At 41.4% G+C, this 12,500-nt stretch overlaps 1 non-coding gene across 1 annotated transcript; it reads left to right on the forward strand.

The window, feature by feature from the left end:
- Nucleotides 1–89: 89 nt before the first annotated feature.
- Nucleotides 90–171, forward strand: TRNAS-AGA (transfer RNA serine (anticodon AGA)). Its single transcript has one exon. It is a non-coding gene; the product is annotated as a tRNA-Ser (tRNA).
- The last annotated feature ends 12,329 nt before the right edge of the window (nucleotides 172–12,500 follow it).

Here is a 12,500-nt window from a genome sequence, read left to right on the forward strand (position 1 = left end):
CACACAGTGAAAAAGCATTAGGCCATGGCAAAGTATTTTGATGTCATGACTACTCTAGTGTCGTCACCTCCAGACACAGACCGTCACAGGTAGTCGTGGCCGAGTGGTTAAGGCGATGGACTAGAAATCCATTGGGGTCTCCCCGCGCAGGTTCAAATCCTGCCGACTACGCTCTCTCGCCCCTTTTTCCCCAAGGCACGGTCAACAATCCCAACGGCTCCGAGTGTTTTTCACCTGCCTAACATTTGCATTGATCATGTAGTTGGATGCTGTCACTTGTTGCCCTGTACGCCCACAGCCTACACTAGAGTCAATCTTCACATTCCTCTGTCAGCACTTTCAGCTTTTGTGTTGAAACATGAGGCCTTTGGCATGGCAAAGCACAGGTCCTCTGTGCATGGCCTCTTTTTGTAGCGTGAGACCTGACACTTCCTGTGCAGAAACTAGATATCCCGCAATCTCTGGGTCTCTCAGTCTTGCGCCAGTGCCGGTGAGAGCTACACAGTAATTAGATGTGAGATAGAAACAAGCAGGCACAACGTTCACAGGCACACTGTTGTGGTGGTTTATGTAAGGATATATATTATTTATAAAGGGCGTGTCCCTTTCCCTTAGATGAAATATTACAGTGCCTCCAGCCGTTAAAATACGGCAAATATTTAATAAACCAATAATTTGGACACTTTGATAATTTGATCACCACTTATTATTATACCTTGAATTCTTTTAGCCAATATGATTTCGTACCATACACACAAAATTTGCCTTATAATAGATAAATATAAAAATGTATTTATGTACAAAAATTATATATATATTAACACAAAACGCAAAAGACTGGTGATAAATGAATATTGGTACACACAATCAAAGATATAACCTACCAATGTAAGACACACTAATCAAGTTTCTAACTAATTACATCAATTACAATTTTTTAATGATATGATTATTTATTAAATTTATTAATAATTAATAATTTCGAATATCTCAAAGGTTATATTCTCGCACGCCGTGGCCATAGGATTGCAAGAAGTAAGCCCTTGATATGTGATACTCTGGTTATTAATATTCAATAAATTATGAAATATGAAAAAAAAAAATTTATAATATGGCAATAAACAATTTTTTTAACAGTAACACAGTATCTGACTACAGATATCTAACTACCCAATATTGTTGTAATACACTAAGGTAATTTTATGATTCTACACAACAGAGAAAGTAATTAATACAAAATCAAATAAACATCTCACCACACCCGGACGTCAGACTAGGCAACTCTCCCGTGGATTTAGCTGGCAGTGGAACGCCTTTAGACTGATATATAGGCAAGTGATAGATTCAATAGGGGAGAATGTAGGAAGTTATAAGTTTAGAGGTTTAAAGTTTTAGGAAGTTTGAAAAGATGGAAGAGTAATTATTTCAGCAAAGATCTTCTTCAGATGTCAGGTCTTTCCATGAGGTCTTTATGAGGGTTTTTTTTTTTTCTTAAAGCACATGGGCTTTTATATCCACTAGTCCATTGTTCTAAGATACCTTCCCACCAGGCTTCCTGATTGGCTAGTTGAGAAATGTGTGTACATAAGCTATTTCTCACCTGCCCGCCAGGTGGCGGTCATGTATCACAGAACAATGTGAGCATTTGAGATGACTCATACCTTGGGTGGAATCTTCAGGTAATTTCAGGAATAAAATATACGGCACTTTCCAGATATAGCAGTGATCATACCTATGATATTCTAAATAGGGACCACGGAATATAGGTGTATATTCAGTTATTCCTACTCGAAATATCATCCTGTTTGTTTCCTGATAAGACATGTAACTAATGCTAGTTTATAATACATCTTACTTCCCATCATCTCAATACTCAAGTTAGTGATATATAGTTCCCATTGCTGAGTATTTAGTGGTGTTTAAAGTCTATGACATCTTATTTATAATCTGTTTTTGTAGTACATTTTTGTCATGATATACAGTGAACTTTTAAACTTAAATGTCCTGAATTTCACCCCTTTGTTTCAGAATCAACATTTCCTCTGTGTAGGGAAAAAAAATTCTCTATTTGCCTGGCCCTTGTATTGGACTCATGGTAAACATCTGTTAATGCCTTCACCCTTGGTGAACAATAGTATATGGTAATAGTTTCAGAGGTCTGTTGGTTCATCACACTCTACAAGGTTTGGGTAAGCTCTCAGACAATCAGTTTGGTTCCTCTATTGTCCTGTCCAGACCTTGTATATGTTTACCTGCTTATTGAAGTCTGAATAATGGTGTTTGATCACCTGTGGAACTTTAAAATAGTATTGTCTCTAGGAGGAAAGAAAAACAATCCCTTCACCCATTCTCTCCAGTTCTTTAACTAGAATTCTTGGTGGTTCAACCAAGACAAAATTAACTCTTAACATTCGGCTATGCTGAGCTGTTTGCCATATAATACTATGTCTTGATAAAAGTCATATTCTTGAGACGTGATTCAAAAGCCCACAACAAAATTCCCCTTTGTTTTTGGGGTATAGGCACGCGTAGAGGGGTGTCTGTATCGAAAAACATGAGTGGGGCTTTTGGCTAGAGTGATTGTTCGTCTTCTCCGGTGAAGTGAATGAAATAAAAAAAAACAAATAAAAATTTTTTTTTTTTTTTATAATAAAATGGCAGCGGTGATGCTGGTTGGTCCTCAACTTGACTCGGCGTCTTTAGATGGACACTTCCGATGACGATCCTGGTCTTGTGATGAGGCCGGCCTGGCCTGGCACATCCACCTTGGGGTCCATGGGTCCTCCGCACGACAGGTCTCTTAGACGGTCTCCTAGGCGGGTCTTTTCCTCTGGACTGGCCCTTGGTGGCCTGGGACATCAGGTTATCGTCTCCGGATCGATCTCTGGCATCTGGTCTTTCCCACAGGACATTATAGCTTCCTTCTAGGGTCCGGTCATTGACACCTCCGATCGCCGGTCTGGTCATAGTCTGGGCCTTCCTTTCTAAATTATTAAAATGAACAGTTTAAGTATGGGATATACATAAAATTATGTTACTGGATCCTGTAAGGCAAAAGATGAATTATGTGTTTAAAGGAAATTTAATAATGATCTCAATATCTCCAGATAGGAATTGGTGAGTTCAGTCTTCCAACAACTGCAATTGAGACTTCGGATGGCAAGCACGTAATTGGTTGATGTGCACCCATCTATCACTGATTTCACCATACCGGGTAACCTGCAATTTATATGCGACCGGAGAGATTTTATCAATGATAGAGAACGGACCTTTCCAAGATGGAAGGAATTTCCGTTCCTTGATCTGGTCTCTTGCAAAGTTGTATAGATAGACCTTGTCACCAATCTCATATTCCTTCTTGGAGGTTTTGAGATCATAGTATGTCTTAGCACTAGTTGCAGCTCTTTCCAAATTTCGCTGGGCAAAGGCAAAAGCATATTGCAGATGTTTACGTAAATCCTCTATGTACTGGTGTGTGGTGGTAGCATTGATCAAATTTTGATCTGTAGTGCGATACAATAAGTGCTGGGGCAGTACCATCCGTCTACCTGTCATCAGTTCAAAAGATGACATTTTTGTAACTGTATTCGGAGTAGCCCTCAACGCCATCAGGACCAGCGGGAGTTTGACATCCCAATCTTTGCCTGTTTCCTTAACAAATTTCTTAAGGACATTAACGATGGTCTGATTGTATCGTTCTACACCACCACTAGAGGCTGGCCGATAGGCGATATGCAATTTCCTTTTAACCCCCAAAATTTTCCACAATTTGGCCATCACTTCGCTAGTGAAGTGCGATCCTCTATCAGACTCTATCCTCTGAGGTAAACCAAAACGAGAAAATACATGATTTATTAGCAATGCAGCACATGTCTCGGAGCTGTTATTTGGTGCTGGTATACATTCGACATACTTGGTGAATAAACATGTAACTGTTAACATATACCGATTTCCTCGTGAAGATTTTGTTACTGGCCCAATAAAATCCATCTGAAGGTCTGACCAAGGCATACATATCCCCCTCTTCTGGAGAGGTGCTCTGTGAGTTGGCTTGGTAGGTTGAAATTGGGGACATATTAGGCAACCTTGGCAGTATTCCTTCACATCACGTAACATATGAGGCCAGTAGGCATAATCCCGCAGGATCTCATACGTGATCTTCTCTCCACGATGACCGGAAGTGGGAGCATCATGGGCATGCTGTAGCATCAAACCTCTAAATTTAAGTGGGACGACCCATTGTTGTACGCCACCCTTTGAGGTTCGTATCAACAATCCCTGGTATAAAGAGAATTGGGATTTGGATTTCATTAAGATATGTAAATCCTCCTTCCCACTATATACTTCCTTATTTATGGGATTTTGGTTGGGATCTTCTATATGACTATAAAACAAGCCAATTATTGGGTCTTCTTTTTGGGCAGTAATTAAATCCTCACTAGGAGAATCGTGACTCCACTGTAATGCATTCGGATCACCAGCTGTTCTGGCCTGTTGCCTGGTGACAGCTTCAATCTGTACGGTACCTAAAAATTGGTCAATGTCTATCAGTTCACCGGTGATTGCCCCTTCCTTGGCTAGAGAATCGGCCAGATCGTTCCCTTCTTTCTCGGCACCTAGAACCTTGGAGTGGCCTTTGGTCTTCTTGAAGTGCAGGGTGAGATCATTGGACCTTACCAGTTCATCGATGTGACAAAAGAGCTTACCATGTTTCACGGGTTTGTGATTACTCTTGTTCATGTTGTTTCGCTTCCACCTAGGGAAATACTCCACAAAACTATTCCTGACATAATTGGAATCGGTTATGATGGCACACTCTCTGATGTTGAACTCTATAGCCATCTCAACTGCTCTAAGAATTGCAGTAAGTTCAGCAACCTGACTGCTTTTTGGTCCAAGTTTGTATCCCACAGAAATTGGGGTGACACCTTGGGTCCAAACGATTCCAATACCTGCCACTAGTTGGAGCTGTTCCCCATCCTTGTGATGAAAAGCACAACCATCCACATATACACACGGCAGCTGTTTACAGTATTCTTCATCGTAAACCTTGTAGGGAGAGAACAGTTGTTCTTCCAGAAAGTCAGTGTCCGGGCCCTCCATAGTAGGCGTAGTTGCGGAACAATCATGGAGCTCGGCTAGGCCCTGGGCTACTGGACTTTCCTTGTTCTGTTTGTACCGAATTTCAAGAGGCCACCCTTGCAAAGACAAAGTCCAAGCAGTGATGCGGCTATTAGACACATTTCCTCCCTTGATACGTTCACTCTTTAAATACTGTAAAGGCTGGTGTGCCGTTTCAACAATGATTCTCTCTCCCTGAATGTAACTGCGGAAATTCTGTAATGCCCACACGGTGGACAATAGAGCTTTTTCACAGTCACTGAACTTTACTTCAACCGGGGACAAAGTTTTACTGGCATAGGCAATCACCTTACTGACATCATTATGTTTCTGGTAAAGAACAGAACTCATACTTACCTGCGTAAATCCTGTCTCTAGATAGAAATTTTTACCCCCTTCGGGATATCCGAGACACGGCGCTTGTGTGAGACGTTCCTTTAACTCCTTCATGGCGTCCTCCTGTTTCTTACCCCACGACCATTCGACATCCTTCTTCAGTAGGTGAAGCAACGGCTTGCTTATCTCGGCGTAATTATCAATAAACTTACGCGAGTAGTTTACCATACCTAGGAATGATCTCAATTCTTTAAGGTTAGTAGGGACTTTACAATTCAGAACCGCCTCAACTTTCTTCTTTTGTGGGTTCAAACCTTCAGCAGTAACTTCATGGCCTAGGAAGTTTACCTTCGTGCGACACCACTGGGCTTTTTGTAAGGACAGTTTTACTCCTGCTGCTTTTAATTGGCCCAGGACATGCCGAAGTTCTGTAATGTGTTTGGCCATATCAGTACTTTTGATCAGGATATCGTCCACATATGCCAACGTCCCCCTTTCGAAGGCGTCTGGCATGGCCTTGTGCATGAACACAGCAAATTCATGTCCGGAATTTATGAATCCGAAAGGCATTCGTACCCAACAATATTGTCGATTCCCAAAACTGAAAGCCAGTTTGTATTGGTCTTCCTCACTCACCTTTATGGTCCAATACCCCTGTGCACAATCCAAGGCTGTGAAAACTTGGGATCCTTGGAGCTGGGCTAGACACTGGTCTATGTATGGGACAGGCCATCCTGACATGTACACACGTTTGTTCAGCTGACGGAGGTCAGCGCACAAACGCCATTGTCCATTGGGTTTTAAGATACCCAGGATCGGGTGGTTGTAGGAGCTGTGGATGGGCCTAATTATACCCCTTTCATGTAACTTCCTGATAATCTCAGCTAGAGATTCATAGGAAGCTAATGGTAACCTATACTGTCTTACGAATACTGGTGGGGCATCTGGATCTGTTTGGATCCTAGCGATGTGTAGGTCAGTAGTCCCACAATCGTAAGAATCCTTGGCAAAGATCTCTTGGAATTCAAGGAGAAGCTCTCGGAGCAATTGTCGGTCGAGATCACTGGCACACGCGTCGGCGAGGGCCACCATCTCTTCCACTAACTCCTTGAATCCAGGAAAGCTTTCCGGCTGACCTATCTCATATGCCTCTTCAAGTTTCGTGGTGAGGTCATTGGGTATGTGATGTGTGGGTGTGTTCTCCTGCCATCCAGGTTCTATGGGGTACTCTTGTTCTTTGATTGGGTGATCAAAGACAATTGATGTCTCTTCGATTCGACAGGTGCCATCTTTAGAATCGAATGGATAAATGGACTCTATGGTGAAAATACCCTCTGGTAATGAATGGAATGTTTGTTCAATTAATTGTTCCTCCGACAAATATTCATCGGGGATGAGTCCAATCACCTGGTTAGTGACCCCAAAGGTGTAATATTCAGTCTCTACCGCTAGACCAATAAGGGTCTCTTTGGGTAAGACGATGTCCTGATTGGACAGATTATGTACGTAAATGTACATCGGGGATTGATGTGTGTTGACTAGGGGCGTGTGTGTAATGTTCAGTCCCTCCCCCTGCATTTTATGGGAGAGGCATACTAATGCATCTGACCCCTTCAGTCTATGTCCCTTTTTAACTTGGATGGGGAGTATGAAATTATTTATGCCCTTAGGAATTGTAATCCTCTGGGCTACCTGGACTTCAACAGCATAAGGCATCTGTTGCTGGGATTTTAAAGCTAAGTCCAGATTTTGGTATTTTTCGGGGTCCCCCTTTAGTCGACTCCATAAACAGTCATTAATTAGGTCGACTTGCATTGCAAAGCGATGTAATACATCGTTGCCAAAATAAATTTTAGTTTGGGAATTATCCAAGACTAGGAACACATGGGTGGCTGTTTTGTTTCCTACAGTGACGTTTAAGAGACACCTAGCCATTGAATTGTGATCATCAGAGTCATCAAGGGAGTCTGAAATCCAATGACGCTGAGGTGTGGAGAAACGGATCATTTCCATTTCGGTTAGGTGTTTTATCAGCCCATGGCTTACAAAGCTGTGTTCCTGTCTCAAATCTAGTTTGGCATATTTTGACCTATTAAGACCATTTATCCGGATGGGGATAAACAAGTCACTGTTAACCCTTTCAATACCTGTCAAGAATTGGGTATGATCTCCCCCTTTTCTTGGTTTATCCTCCTGATGAAAAGATATCGTAAGGATGTCATCTTGGAGGGAGATATCTTTTATTTTATCTTGGGGAATTCTAAAAATGTGTTCCTCATCTCTTCTGATAGGGTTATGGTCATCAGGTTTGATAACCGTTACATCAGGAAGTTGGCTGTTCCTGAAATGGATTTCTAATGATCCAGGCCTTTCTTCCACCAGGTGGCAGTGTTGTCGGGAATGGGGAGTTTTAAGTTTCCCATATTTAATTGGGGTATTTACCTGTGACCACAGGACTTGGTTCACACAGTCAACTATGGTGTTCAGCCTTTTTAGGAAGTCCATCCCAATTATCATGTGGTGCCGGGAGATGCTGGCAATGATGATGGGGTGTCTCAGTTCCTTATTACCCAGTTTCAATTTAAGCCAGGCGGTACCCATGACTTGTAACGGGTCTCCACCTACACCAATCAATGAGCTGTCAAAACTTTTAAGTCTCGGCTTGGTGGGCATGACATTCGCCACTTTGTCAAAATGTTCCTGTGACATGATGGTTGCTTGGGATCCAGTGTCTATTAAGCCGACAATAGAAAGATCACTGGCATCCTGCACCTGCACCGTGGCATAATATCTCCCATCAGATTCAGTCAGCTCACACATGAAATTAGTGTGGTTGAAGATCTGTGGGCCCTTCAATAACCTATGACTAGCTCTTATCTCACCGCATGTGGTGGACACATCACCCTTATCCTCCCTGGTGGGATTCTTGGACTGTCTCAAGACAGAAGCACAACTAGAAGTTGGTGCTCCGTCTGGCTTGTCAATCCTGATGACTTCCGATGTCGCGACTATATTAGGGGCAATAGATGGACACTGAAAAGCAGGAGAATCATTAATAACCAACAAATGGTCCCCCTTTGCCTGAGAACTAACTTCTCCATTAGTAGGCGTGTCAGGGACGGGGCACACATCTCCTGTCATTTGACTCAGTGTCCTTCCCTGTTGGTTTAAGGCTTGGTTGCCTGTTAATTCTGTGACCCTTGGTTGGTCACAGGAGCTGCTCCTAAAAAAGGATTGGATGGAAATTGAGTGACAAGCCTGTCCATTTGTTCAGCCATTTTGCTGACCTGTGCCTCTATTTGTCCAATACGCTCAGAGGAGTCATTCTGTTGATTCTCCCTTTTCCTATACTTGCGCTTGTATTTTGGACGAGACTGGTAATGAGACTCAGAGTCAGAACTACTGCTCTGATCCCGACGCCATTGTTCTCTCTGAGGTTTTGGGGTCTCCCTGTTATTAAAGGGAGCCTGGGGTACTGTATCCCCCCTTTGAGCCTGAGGGTGTTCTTGGCGTGGAGGAAATCTTTGGAAGTCGGAGTTTTTATTAAAATTGGGATTCTTATTGTGATTATGGGGCCTGTTGAAATTGGGGTTCCCATAAAAATTCCCATGTTGGTTTTGGCGAGAATAATAGAACCTCTGAGGATACCATTGCCTCCTTTGATTCTCATCACTATACTGGCCCTTACCATACTTTTTATTCTTCTCACTTCCACTACCGTAGTTCCCTGGCTTTTGTCTATCCTTTCTCACCCACTGGTTTTGGGGTGCAAAGTTATGGACCTCCTTCACTTGCTGGGTTTGAGGTACAAATCTAGGGGAACCATTGGTTTTACCCCCACGGACTACTTCCGCATATGATTTCTTCTCTGCCTGCAAATTTGGATTTGGAGGGGAAACGGTAGTGGCTGCTACTATCTTGGGGCTATTTTTAGGTTCTCTTTTTATCCCGCCCTCACTGGACTGTTGGATCGAGAATAAATAGTCACTCTCTCTCACCAACCAATCAAGAGAGCATCCCTTTCTGTAATCCTTTGCAAGTCCCAATTTTATGTAAGCAGGTAATGCTTCATAGAATAGTGTCTTGAATTCTGGCTGGTTAGGATTGGGATCCTTTTCAGCCAGGAAATAGGCATTTCTGAGGACAGCCAGAAATTCTGCAGGGCTTTGGTGAGGACCACACCTTAAATTGTAGGCCGCAGCCTTGGCAGAGGTTACAGTTTTATAAGGCCCAAATTCCATGTGGCACTTATGTTTAACCTCTCTCCAGGACTGATTGGAATAGGCCCTCAAGGTCTCAAAGAATTGCCGGTATTTCTCTTCAAACACCCATGGCAGCAATTCTATTTTGGTGTGGTCATCTCTAATGCCCAGAATCTCTAACGTCTGTTCATATGTTCTCATGTGTTCGGTGATCTCAAGGGACCCTTTCTTAGAAAACATAGGAACAGTGTCCTTCAGGAACTTAATGACCTTTGGGGTGTCATATCTCCTGAATGACCCCTGGGATTTCCCTTCCTGCCTATATGAAACCTCATATTTTTCTTCAGAGCGCTCTGGAGTGTATCTTGAAAGCTTAGGAGGTGACCTATATTCTGACCCTGACTCACTATCAGATACTTCGCTGTGATGCGGGTATCTCCGCTCATCAGCCTCTGGCTTGACTGGGTTGGTCCGTCTTTGGACCCCAGAATTTATTTGGGCCGTCAACCTTATAATCTGCTCCTCCAGAGTTTTCTGCTCAGATTTTATCAAGGTAAGTTCTGACTGGTCATGCTTATCCCCTGGGTGAACTTTACTTTTAACAGGAGATAACCTCTCTGATCTGAAGTACTTCACCTCATCTTTTAAGTCCTGATACTTCTCTTGAAGTTGTTTTAATTCCTGAAAGTTTCTTTCATATAGGTCCTGAGCACTTCGAAAGTCTCCGACCAATCTATCATAATGTTTCTCGGATTCGTCTAAACGAACACCGGCATGACCAAGCTTCCCTTTCAAAGACTCAATGTCCTGATTTTTGCTTTCTAACAAGAGGCGGGCCTCTGACAACTCTTCCCTTAGAGTCATGGTCCGCTGGGCAGCTCCAGCAGTCATGAACCATAACATGGGCCAAGCTTCTAGGAGAAGTCTGTCACGGCTTCTATCACTTTCTGCTCCAGCAAATGCTATTAAAAACCCAACAACCTGGCCCTTTTGGTTGAACAGGTCCTCAAAAGTGCTAATAGCCTGCTTTTTCTCTTCATCCACAAATTCCTTATTGCTATCCCCCAAACTTAATCTCTTGCGGAGATAATCTATTACTTCATTTTCAACATACTTCTGCCAAGCACCGGCAGCTTTCCGAGCTGGCTTCATAGCTTCTTGCTCAATGCCTTGAGCCGCCATATTTTCCTCGTTATGCTTGGAAGAGGTGGATCCGTGATTACTGGATGCCATTTTGATACAAAATATATGTTTGATAAAGTGTACAAATATACAATCACCAGTGCGTTTTGTGTTATGGTACGATTTCTATGGATCTCAGCAGTGCCTCCAAATTTATGTTGTGGTGGTTTATGTAAGGATATATATTATTTATAAAGGGCGTGTCCCTTTCCCTTAGATGAAATATTACAGTGCCTCCAGCCGTTAAAATACGGCAAATATTTAATAAACCAATAATTTGGACACTTTGATAATTTGATCACCACTTATTATTATACCTTGAATTCTTTTAGCCAATATGATTTCGTACCATACACACAAAATTTGCCTTATAATAGATAAATATAAAAATGTATTTATGTACAAAAATTATATATATATTAACACAAAACGCAAAAGACTGGTGATAAATGAATATTGGTACACACAATCAAAGATATAACCTACCAATGTAAGACACACTAATCAAGTTTCTAACTAATTACATCAATTACAATTTTTTAATGATATGATTATTTATTAAATTTATTAATAATTAATAATTTCGAATATCTCAAAGGTTATATTCTCGCACGCCGTGGCCATAGGATTGCAAGAAGTAAGCCCTTGATATGTGATACTCTGGTTATTAATATTCAATAAATTATGAAATATGAAAAAAAAAAATTTATAATATGGCAATAAACAATTTTTTTAACAGTAACACAGTATCTGACTACAGATATCTAACTACCCAATATTGTTGTAATACACTAAGGTAATTTTATGATTCTACACAACAGAGAAAGTAATTAATACAAAATCAAATAAACATCTCACCACACCCGGACGTCAGACTAGGCAACTCTCCCGTGGATTTAGCTGGCAGTGGAACGCCTTTAGACTGATATATAGGCAAGTGATAGATTCAATAGGGGAGAATGTAGGAAGTTATAAGTTTAGAGGTTTAAAGTTTTAGGAAGTTTGAAAAGATGGAAGAGTAATTATTTCAGCAAAGATCTTCTTCAGATGTCAGGTCTTTCCATGAGGTCTTTATGAGGGTTTTTTTTTTTTCTTAAAGCACATGGGCTTTTATATCCACTAGTCCATTGTTCTAAGATACCTTCCCACCAGGCTTCCTGATTGGCTAGTTGAGAAATGTGTGTACATAAGCTATTTCTCACCTGCCCGCCAGGTGGCGGTCATGTATCACAGAACAATGTGAGCATTTGAGATGACTCATACCTTGGGTGGAATCTTCAGGTAATTTCAGGAATAAAATATACGGCACTTTCCAGATATAGCAGTGATCATACCTATGATATTCTAAATAGGGACCACGGAATATAGGTGTATATTCAGTTATTCCTACTCGAAATATCATCCTGTTTGTTTCCTGATAAGACATGTAACTAATGCTAGTTTATAATACATCTTACTTCCCATCATCTCAATACTCAAGTTAGTGATATATAGTTCCCATTGCTGAGTATTTAGTGGTGTTTAAAGTCTATGACATCTTATTTATAATCTGTTTTTGTAGTACATTTTTGTCATGATATACAGTGAACTTTTAAACTTAAATGTCCTGAATTTCACCCCTTTGTTTCAGAATCAACATTTCCTCTGTGTAGGGAAAAA

This window comes from Staurois parvus, unplaced genomic scaffold (genome assembly GCF_062004578.1).
Source record: "Staurois parvus isolate SC_StPar_1 unplaced genomic scaffold, SC_StPar_1.0 ptg000081l, whole genome shotgun sequence".
Taxonomy (NCBI): domain Eukaryota; kingdom Metazoa; phylum Chordata; class Amphibia; order Anura; family Ranidae; genus Staurois; species Staurois parvus.